This window comes from Arachis hypogaea, chromosome 14 (assembly GCF_003086295.3).
Source record: "Arachis hypogaea cultivar Tifrunner chromosome 14, arahy.Tifrunner.gnm2.J5K5, whole genome shotgun sequence".
NCBI lineage: Eukaryota > Viridiplantae > Streptophyta > Magnoliopsida > Fabales > Fabaceae > Arachis > Arachis hypogaea.
In genome coordinates this window covers 89,456,957-89,466,441 of record NC_092049.1, presented here as the reverse complement: position 1 = coordinate 89,466,441, position 9,485 = coordinate 89,456,957, and positions in this window count along the sequence as shown.

The following is a 9,485-nucleotide window of genomic DNA, read 5'->3' as shown; positions in this document are numbered from 1 at the left end:
GTTAGACATCTTCTATTATGGGCTTGCAGAAGGAGCTCAGATGTCTCTTGATTACTCAGCTGGTGGATCTATCCACATGAGAAAGACAATTGAAGAGGCTCAAGAGCTCATTGATACAGTTGCCAGGAATCAGCATCTATACCTAAGCAATGACTCTTCCATGAAAGAAGAGGTTAAGACAGCAACTGCTGAACTCAGTCCTGTAAAACAAGCTGCTGAATTCAATCAGCAATTGGACTTTCTAACAAAGCAGTTAGCCGAATTCAAAGAAAGGTTACAAGAGACAAGGATGGCTAATATACATATGGACGAACAGTTTAAGCAAACAAAGCAGCGGCTGTCAAGGCAAATAGCAGAAGAATGCCAAGCAGTTCAACTAAGAAGTGGGAAAACATTAAATACCCCACCTCAAGGCAGCAAAAAGCTAAGAAATGAGCAAACCACCCAAAATTCACCTGAGGACAGTAAGAGCCCAGGGAAAAGTAATTCTGGAACTAAAACGCCAGAAAATTGGTGGAAGGCTGGCACTGAACGCCCAGACCATGCTCAGGACTGGCGTTCAACGCCAGAAACAAGGTAGGACTGGCGTTCAATGCCAGAAATGGGCAAGGATCTGGCGTTGAACGCCCAAAATGGGCAAGATCTGGCGTTGAACGCCCAAAATAGGCAAGATCTGGCGCTGAACGCCCAAAATGGGCACAGTTCTGGCGTTCAGACGCCAAGAGCAGACAAGGAGCTGGCGTCCAGTTTCACTCCAGCTTCTAACTCTGGCACTCAATCGCCAGTGAGGGATCAGACACACACAAATGCTGATAACAACCCCTCTAAAAAGGCTTCTTCAACCACTTCTATAGGCAATAAACCTGCAGCAACTAAGGTTGAAGAATATAAAGCCAAGATACCTTATCCTCAAAAACTCCGGAAAGAGGAGCAGGATAAGCAATTTGCTCGCTTTGCAGATTATCTCAGGACTCTTGAAATAAAGATTCCATTTGCAGAAGCACTTGAGCAAATACCTTCTTATGCCAAGTTCATGAAAGAGATCTTGAGTCATAAGAAGGATTGGAGAGAAACAGAAAGAGTTCTCCTCACTGAAGAATGCAGTGCAGTCATTCTGAAAAGCTTTCCTGAAAAGCTTAAAGACCCTGGGAGTTTTCTGATACCATGCATATTAGAAGGTAATTGCACCAAGACAGCTTTATGCGATCTTGGGGCAAGCATCAACCTAATACCTGCATCCACTATCAGAAAGCTTGGCTTAACTGAAGAAGTTAAACCAACCCGGATATGTCTCCAACTTGCTGATGGTTCTACTAAATACCCATCAGGCGTGATTGAAGACATGATTGTCAGAGTTGGGCCATTCGCCTTTCCTACTGACTTTGTTGTGCTGGAGATGGAGGAGCACAAGAGTGCTACTCTCATTCTAGGAAGACCCTTCCTAGCAACTGGACGATCCCTCATTGACATCCAACAGGGGAAATAACCCTGAGAGTCAATGATGATGAGCTCAAGATGAACGCTGTCAAAGCCATGCAGCATCCAGACACATCAAAAGACTACATGAAAGTTGATCTTATTGACTCTTTGGTAGAAGAGGTCAACATGGCTGAGAGTCTTGAATCAGAGTTGGAAAACATCTTTAAAGATGTTCAGCCTGATTTGGAGGATTCAGAGGACATGAAAGAGCCTCTGAAATTTCTTCTGGAAGAGGAGAAACCTCCTAAACCCGAGCTCAAGCCATTACCACCATCCTTGAAATATGCGTTTCTGGGAGAAGGTGACACTTTTCCAGTGATCATAAGCTCTGCTTTAAATTCATAGGAACAGGAGGCACTTATTCAGGTGCTAAGGACACACAAGACAGCTCTTGGGTGGTCCATAGGTGACCTTAAGGGCATAAGCCCAGCTAGATGCATGCACAAAATCTTATTGGAGGATAATGCCAAATCAGTGGTTCAACCACAGAGGCGGCTAAATCCAGCCATGAAAGAAGTAGTGCAGAAAGAGGTCACCAAACTACTAGAGGCTGGGATTATTTATCCTATTTCTGATAGCCCCTGGGTGAGCCTTGTCCAAGTCGTCCCAAAAAAGGGAGGCATGACAGTGATTCATAATGAAAAAAATGAACTGGTTTCTACAAGAACAGTTACAGGGTGGCGCATGTGTATTGACTATAGAAGGCTCAATACAGCCACCAGAAAGGATCATTTTACTTTACCATTCATAGACCAGATGCTAGAAAGACTAGCAGGTCATGATTATTACTGCTTTTTGGATGGCTACTCAGGCTATAACCAGATTGCAGTAGATCCCCAGGATCAAGAGAAAACAGCATTCACATGTCCATCCGGAGTGTTTGCTTATAGAAGGATGCAATTTGGGCTATGTAATGCGCCTGCAACCTTCCAGAGATGCATGCTCTCTATTTTCTCTGATATGGTGGAAAAATTTCTGGAAGTCTTCATGGATGACTTCTCAGTATATGGAGACTCATTCAGCTCCTGTCTTGATCACCTGAAACTTGTTCTGAAAAGATGCCAAGAGACCAACCTAGTTTTAAACTGGGAAAAGTGTCACTTCATGGTGACTGAAGGAATTGTCCTTGGGCATAAAATCTCAAACAAGGGAATAGAGGTGGATCAAGCAAAAATAGAGGTAATTGAAAAATTACCACCACCTGCCAATGTTAAGGCAATCAGAAGCTTTTTGGGGCATGTAGGATTCTATAGGAGGTTTATAAAGGATTTTTCAAAAATCGCAAAACCTCTAAGCAATCTGCTAGCTGCTGACATGCCATTTGTGTTTGACACAGAGTGTCTGCAGGCGTTTGAAACGCTGAAAGCTAAGCTGGTCACAGCACCAGTCATTTCTGCACCAGACTGGACGTTACCATTTGAGCTAATGTGTGATGCCAGTGATCATGCCATTGGTGCAGTATTGGGACAGAGGCATGACAAGCTTCTGCATGTCATTTATTATGCCAGTCGCGTTCTAAATGATGCCCAGAAAAATTACACAACCACAGAAAAAGAATTACTTATAGTGGTTTACGCCATTGACAAGTTCAGATCATACTTAGTAGGATCAAAAGTGATTGTGTATACTGACCATGCTGCTCTTAAATATCTACTCACAAAGCAGGATTCAAAACCCAGGCTCATCAGATGGGTATTGCTTCTGCAAGAGTTTGATATAGAAATAAGAGATAGAAAAGGGACAGAGAACCAAGTGGCTGATCATCTATCCCGAATAGAGCCAGTGGAAGGGACGTCCCTCCCCTTTCTTGAGATCTCTGAGACGTTTCCTAATGAGCATTTATTTGCCATTCAAGAAGCACCATGGTTTGCCGATATTGCAAACTATAAGGCTGCAAGGTTCATACCCAAGGAGTACAACAGGATACAAAAGAAGAAATTAATTACTGATGCAAAGTATTACTTGTGGGATGAACCCTATCTCTTTAAGAGATGTGCAGACAGAATAATCTGTAGGTGTGTGCCTAGAGAAGAGGCATAGATGATCCTATGGCATTGCCATGGATCTCAATATGGAGGCCATTTCGGAGGTGAGCGAACAGCCACCAAGGTCCTCCAATGTGGCTTCTATTGGCCCACACTCTATAAAGATTCCCGAGAGTTTGTACGTAACTGTGACAGTTGCCAAAGAGCTGATAATCTGCCTCATGGTTACGCCATGCCTCAACAAGGAATCTTGGAAATTGAGTTGTTTGATGTATGGGGAATTGACTTCATGGGACCTTTTCCACCTTCATACTCAAACACTTATATTCTGGTGGCAGTTGACTATGTATCAAAATGGGTTGAGGCTATTGCCACACCCACTAATGATACTAAAACAGTGCTAAAGTTCCTCCAGAAACATATCTTTAGCAGGTTTGGTGTCCCTAGAGTACTAATCAGTGATGGGGGCACTCACTTCTGCAATAAACAGCTTTACTCTGCCATGGTTCGGTATGGAATTCGCCACAAGGTGGCCACTCCATATCATCCACAAACCAATGGGCAAGCTGAAGTCTCTAATAGAGAATTAAAGAGAATCCTGGAACGGACAGTAAATACCCGTAGAAAGGATTGGGCACAGAGCTTGGATGATGCTCTGTGGGCTTACAGGACAGCATTCAAGACCCCTATAGGTACCTCTCCATACCAACTCGTGTATGGTAAGGCATGTCACCTGCCCGTGGAACTGGAATATAAGGCCTACTGGGCAACCAGATTCCTAAACTTTGATGCCAGACTAGCAGGAGAAAAACGATTGCTCCAGCTAAATGAGCTAGAGGAATTCAGATTCACAGCTTTCAAAAATGCCAAGCTTTATAAAGAAAAATAAAAAAAGTGGCATGACAGAAAGCTGTCATCTAGAATCTTTGAACCAGGACAGAAGGTTCTGTTGTTTAACTCTAGACTCAGGCTATTCCCCGGGAAACTGAAATCCCGGTGGAGGGGACCATACGTGATTACAAGTGTATCACCATATGGTTATGTGGAGCTTCAAGATATTGATTCTGATAAGAAGTTCATTGTCAATGGACAGAGAATCAAGCATTATCTTGAAGGCAACATTGAGCAAGAATGCTCAAGGCTGAAGCTAGATTAAAAGCTCAGCAAGGTCCAGCTAAAGACAATAAAGAAGCGCTTGCTGGGAGGCAACCTAGCCATGGGGCATCAATCTTCTAAGCATCTTGCCCTATTTCTCTTTTTATTTTTATTTTTATTTGTTTATATAGAGTTCATTGATAACAAGGTAAATAATCAATTGCATAAGTTCACAGGGTTACAGAAGGAATCTGCACACAAAACAGAGAAAAAGAGCTCACTGGCAAGAAAACGCCAGTAAAAGTGTATTTTGGGCGTTCAACGCCCAAAATGGGCATCCACTGGGCGTTGAACGCCAGTAATGGTAGCAATCTGGGCGTTCAACGCCAAAAATGGGCACCCACTGGGCGTTGAACGCCAGTAATGGCAGCAACTGGGCGTTGAACGCCCAGGAGAGCAGCATTTGGGCGCTGAACGCCCAAAACAGGCAGTGTTTGGGCGTCCAAACGCCAGGAAGGCAGGGAGGAGCCAAATTCATTTTTTCCACACGTTTTTCCATTCTAATTTCAAATTTTATGTTTCAATGCATGATTTTACATAAACATGTCGAGAACCCTGATTTCTAAATTCCATAATTTCTAAAAAACCCTACCACTAAAAATATCAAATGTATTTTAATCCATAAGCACCAGGCATCTTTGCAAATTCAATCCAACTCTTTTCAAAAAATTTTTTTACAAATCTATCTTTTTCAACTCATCAGTATCTTTTTCAAAACCTCCACTTTATCTTTTTCAAAAATTAAATCTATCTTTCTCAAAAATCTGTCATATCCTCTCAATTTTAAACTATATCTTCTCTTATCATATCTTCTATCTTATCTTTTCCAAATAAATCTTTTTATCATATCTTTATCTCTTTTTTCGAAAAAACACCCCCCTTATAAATTTGAGTTCGGCCTCCCTCCTCTCCCATCAACAATTGCCCCTAGCTCTCCTTCTATCCCTCTCCTTTCTCTTCTTTTGCTTGAGGACAAGCAAACCTCTAAGTTTGGTGTGTTTATCCGCAATCACTAAGATCATGGCCCCCAAAGGAAAACAACCCACTCCAAGAGGCAAGAAAGAGAGCGTTCCAAAACCACTTTGAAATCAAGGGAAGTTCTTATCTAAAGAACATTCGGACCATTATAACAAAATAATGGGTCTGAGATCAGTGATCCCGGAAGTTAGATTTGATCTGAAAGAAGATGAATACCCAGAGATCCAGGAGCAAATTCAAATCAGGAGCTGGGAAGTCCTAGCTAATCCTAAAACGAAAGTGGGAAGGAACATGGTCCAGGAGTTCTATGCTAATATGTGGCAAACTGACAAGCAGAAACTATCTGGGACTGCTCTCTATGACTATCGGACTGTGGTTAGAGGAAAGATTGTTCATACCCACCCTGACAGGATCAGGGAGATCTTAAAGCTACCTCAGCTGAAGGATGATCCAGACTCCTTCAACAGGAGGATGATGAGAGCAGACAAAGGCCTGGATAAGATTCTAGAGGACATATGTATCCCTGGAGCCAGGTGGACCACCAACACAAAGGGTGTCCAAAATCAACTCAAGAGAGAGGATCTCAAACCAGTCGCCAGAGGATGGCTAGACTTCATTGGGCATTCTCTGTGGCCTACTAGCAACCGTTCTGAAGTCACAGTTAAAAGAGCAGTGATGATCCATTGCATCATGATGGGAAAGGAAGTGGAGGTTCATCAGCTGATTTCAGCTGAACTCTACAAAATTGCTAACAAAAATTCTAAAGAGGCCAGGTTAGCTTATCCAAGCGTGATTTCTCTGCTCTGCAAGGACGCTGGAGTAAGGATGGGAATAACTGAGTATATCTCAGTTGAGAAGCCAATCACCAAAGCATCAATGGAAAAACAACAAGCACAGGATGATCCCATCAAGAAGAGAGCACAGGAATTCCTCCCAGAGATCCCTCAATCTGAATGCTGGGAGTATCTTGAGACGTCTGTTACCAAGATACGGGAAGCTATGGAGCAAATAATAAAAGAACAGAAGGAACACAGTCAAATGCTGACCTATATGTTTAAAGAACAAGAGGAGCAAGGGCGTGACTTAAGGGAATTGAAGCGCCAAAAGTCTTCTCTTGCAGGACCAAGCACCCCAAGGATCAGAGGAATCCCCGTTCCCCCAGAATAAAGGTTGTTAGTTTCCAATTTCTGCCTTAACTCTGTGACAGTGTCCTTATAGAAGTTTACCTTAGGAGTCATATAGTAGTAATTAGTATCTATTTTGATTTTATCTCCAATTAAGCTATAGTTTATTTTTCTCATCATCAGCAAACATGAATAAAGTAGTAGATCTTTTGAATAAGAGGCAATAAAATTTCGAGTTTTAATAAGAGAAATTCTAATTAGTTAAATGTGGTGGCAATGCTTTCTGTCTTCTGAATGAATGCTTGAACAGTGCATATGTCTTTTGAATTTGTTGTTTAAGACTGTTAAATATGTTGGCTCTTGAAAGAATGATGAACATGAGACATGTTATTGATAATCTGAAAAATCATAAAAATGATTCTTGAAGCAAGAAAAAACAGCAAAGAACAAAGCTTGCAGAAAAAAAAAATAGAAAGAAAAAAAAAAGCAAGCAGAAAAAGCCAAAAGCTCTTAAAACCAAGAGGCAAGAGCAAAAAGCCAATAACCCTTAAAACTAAAAGGCAAGGGCAAATAAAAAAGATCCCAAGGCTTTGAGCATCAGTGGATAGGAGGGCCTAAAGGAATAAAATCCTGGTCTAAGCGGCTAAACCAAGCTGTCCCTAACCATGTGCTTGTGGCGTGAAGGTGTCAAGTGAAAACTTGAGACTAAGCGGTTAAAGTCAAGGTCCAAGGCAAAAAGAAGAGTGTGCTTAAGAACTCTGGACACCTCTAATTGGGGACTTTAGCAAAGCTGAGTCACAATCTAAAAGGTTCACCCAATTATGTGTCTGTGCCATTTATGTATCCGGTGGTAATACTGGAAAACAAAGTGCTTAGGGCCACGGCCAATACTCATAAAATAGCTGTGTTCAAGAATCATCACACTAAAATAGGAGAATCAATAACACTATCTGAATTCTAAGTTCCTATAGATGCCAATCACTCTGAGCTTCAATGGATAAAGTGAGATGCCAAAACTGTTCAGAAGCAAAAAGCTACTAGTCCCGCTCATCTAATTAGAATATGAGCTTCACTCAAAAACTCTGAGATATTATTGCTTCTCAACCTATTAGTCTTCTATTTTATTTATCTAGTTGCTTGAGGACAAGCAACAGTTTAAGTTTGGTGTTGTGATGAGCGGATATTTTATACGCTTTTTGGGGTTAATTTCATATAGTTTTGAGTATGTTCTAGTTAGTTTTTAGTCTATTTTCATTAGTTTTTAGGAAAAATTTATATTTCTGGACTTTACTATGAGTTGTGTGTTTTTCTATAATTTCAGGTATTTTTCTGGTTGAAATTGAAGGAGCTGAGCAAAAATCTGATTCAGGCTGAAAAAGGACTGCTGATGCTGTTGGATTCTGACCTCCCTTCACTCAAAGTGGATTTTCTGGAGCTACAGAACTAGAAATGGCATGATTCCAATTGCGTTGGAAAGTAGACATCCAGGGCTTTCCAGCAATATATAATAGTCCATACTTTGCACAAGGATAAATGACGTAAACTGGCGTTCAACGCCAGTTCTCTGCCCAATTCTGGCGTCCAGCGCCAGAAAAGGATCAAAAGCTGGAGTTGAACGCCCAAACTTGCACAAGAACTGGCGTTCAACTCCACAAATGGCCTCTGCACGTGAATTGCTTAAATCTCAGCCCCAGCACACACCAAGTGGGCCCCAGAAGTGGATCTCTGCATCATCCATCATAGTTTACTCATTTTTTGTAAACCTAGGCTACTAGTTTAGTATTTAAACAACTTTTAGAGACTTATTTTGCATCTGATGACATTTTAGATCTGAACTTTGTACTCTTTAACGGCATGAGTCTCTAAACTCCATTGTTGGGGGTGAGGAGCTCTGCTGTGTCTCGATGAATTAATGCAAATATTTCTGTTTTCTATTCAAACACGCTTGTTCCTATCTAAGATGTTCATTCGCGCTTAACTGTGATGAAGGTGATGATCTGTGACACTCATCACCATTCTCAACCCATGAACGTGTGCCTGACAACTACCTCCGTTCTATATCAGATTGAATGAGTATCTCTTAGATCTCTTAAACAGAATCTTTGTGGTATAAGCTAGAATTGAGGGCGGCATTCATGAGAATCCGGAAAGTCTAAACCTTGTCTGTGGTATTCCGAGTAGGATTCAAGGATTGAATGACTGTGACGAGCTTCAAACTCCTGAAGGCTGGGCGTTAGTGACAAACGCAAAGGAATCAAGGGATTCTATTCCAACCGGATCGAGAACCAACCGGTTATTAGCCGTGCTGTGACAGAGCGCGTGAGCGTAGTTTTCACTGGAAGGATGGAAGGTAGCCATTGACAACGGTGATCCACCAACACACAGCTTGCCATAGGAGGACGTGCGTGCGTGAACAAGAAGACAGAGGAAAGTAGAGATTCAAAAGACAAAGTATCTCCAAAACTCCAACATATTCTCCATTACTGCATAACAAGTAACCTTTAATCCATGCTCTCTTGTTTATTTGCAATTCAAATGATAAACATAATTGATTTCCTGACTAAGATTTACAAGATAACCATAGATTGCTTCAAACCAACAATCTCCGTGGGATTCGACCCTTACTCACGTGAGGTATTACTTGGACGACCCAGTGCACTTGCTGGTCAGTGGTACGAGTTGTGAAAAGTGTGATTCACAATTTGTGCACCAGTAACTACAAGGGGGTCCATGATAAACCATTATTTTATAGTTTATATTGTAT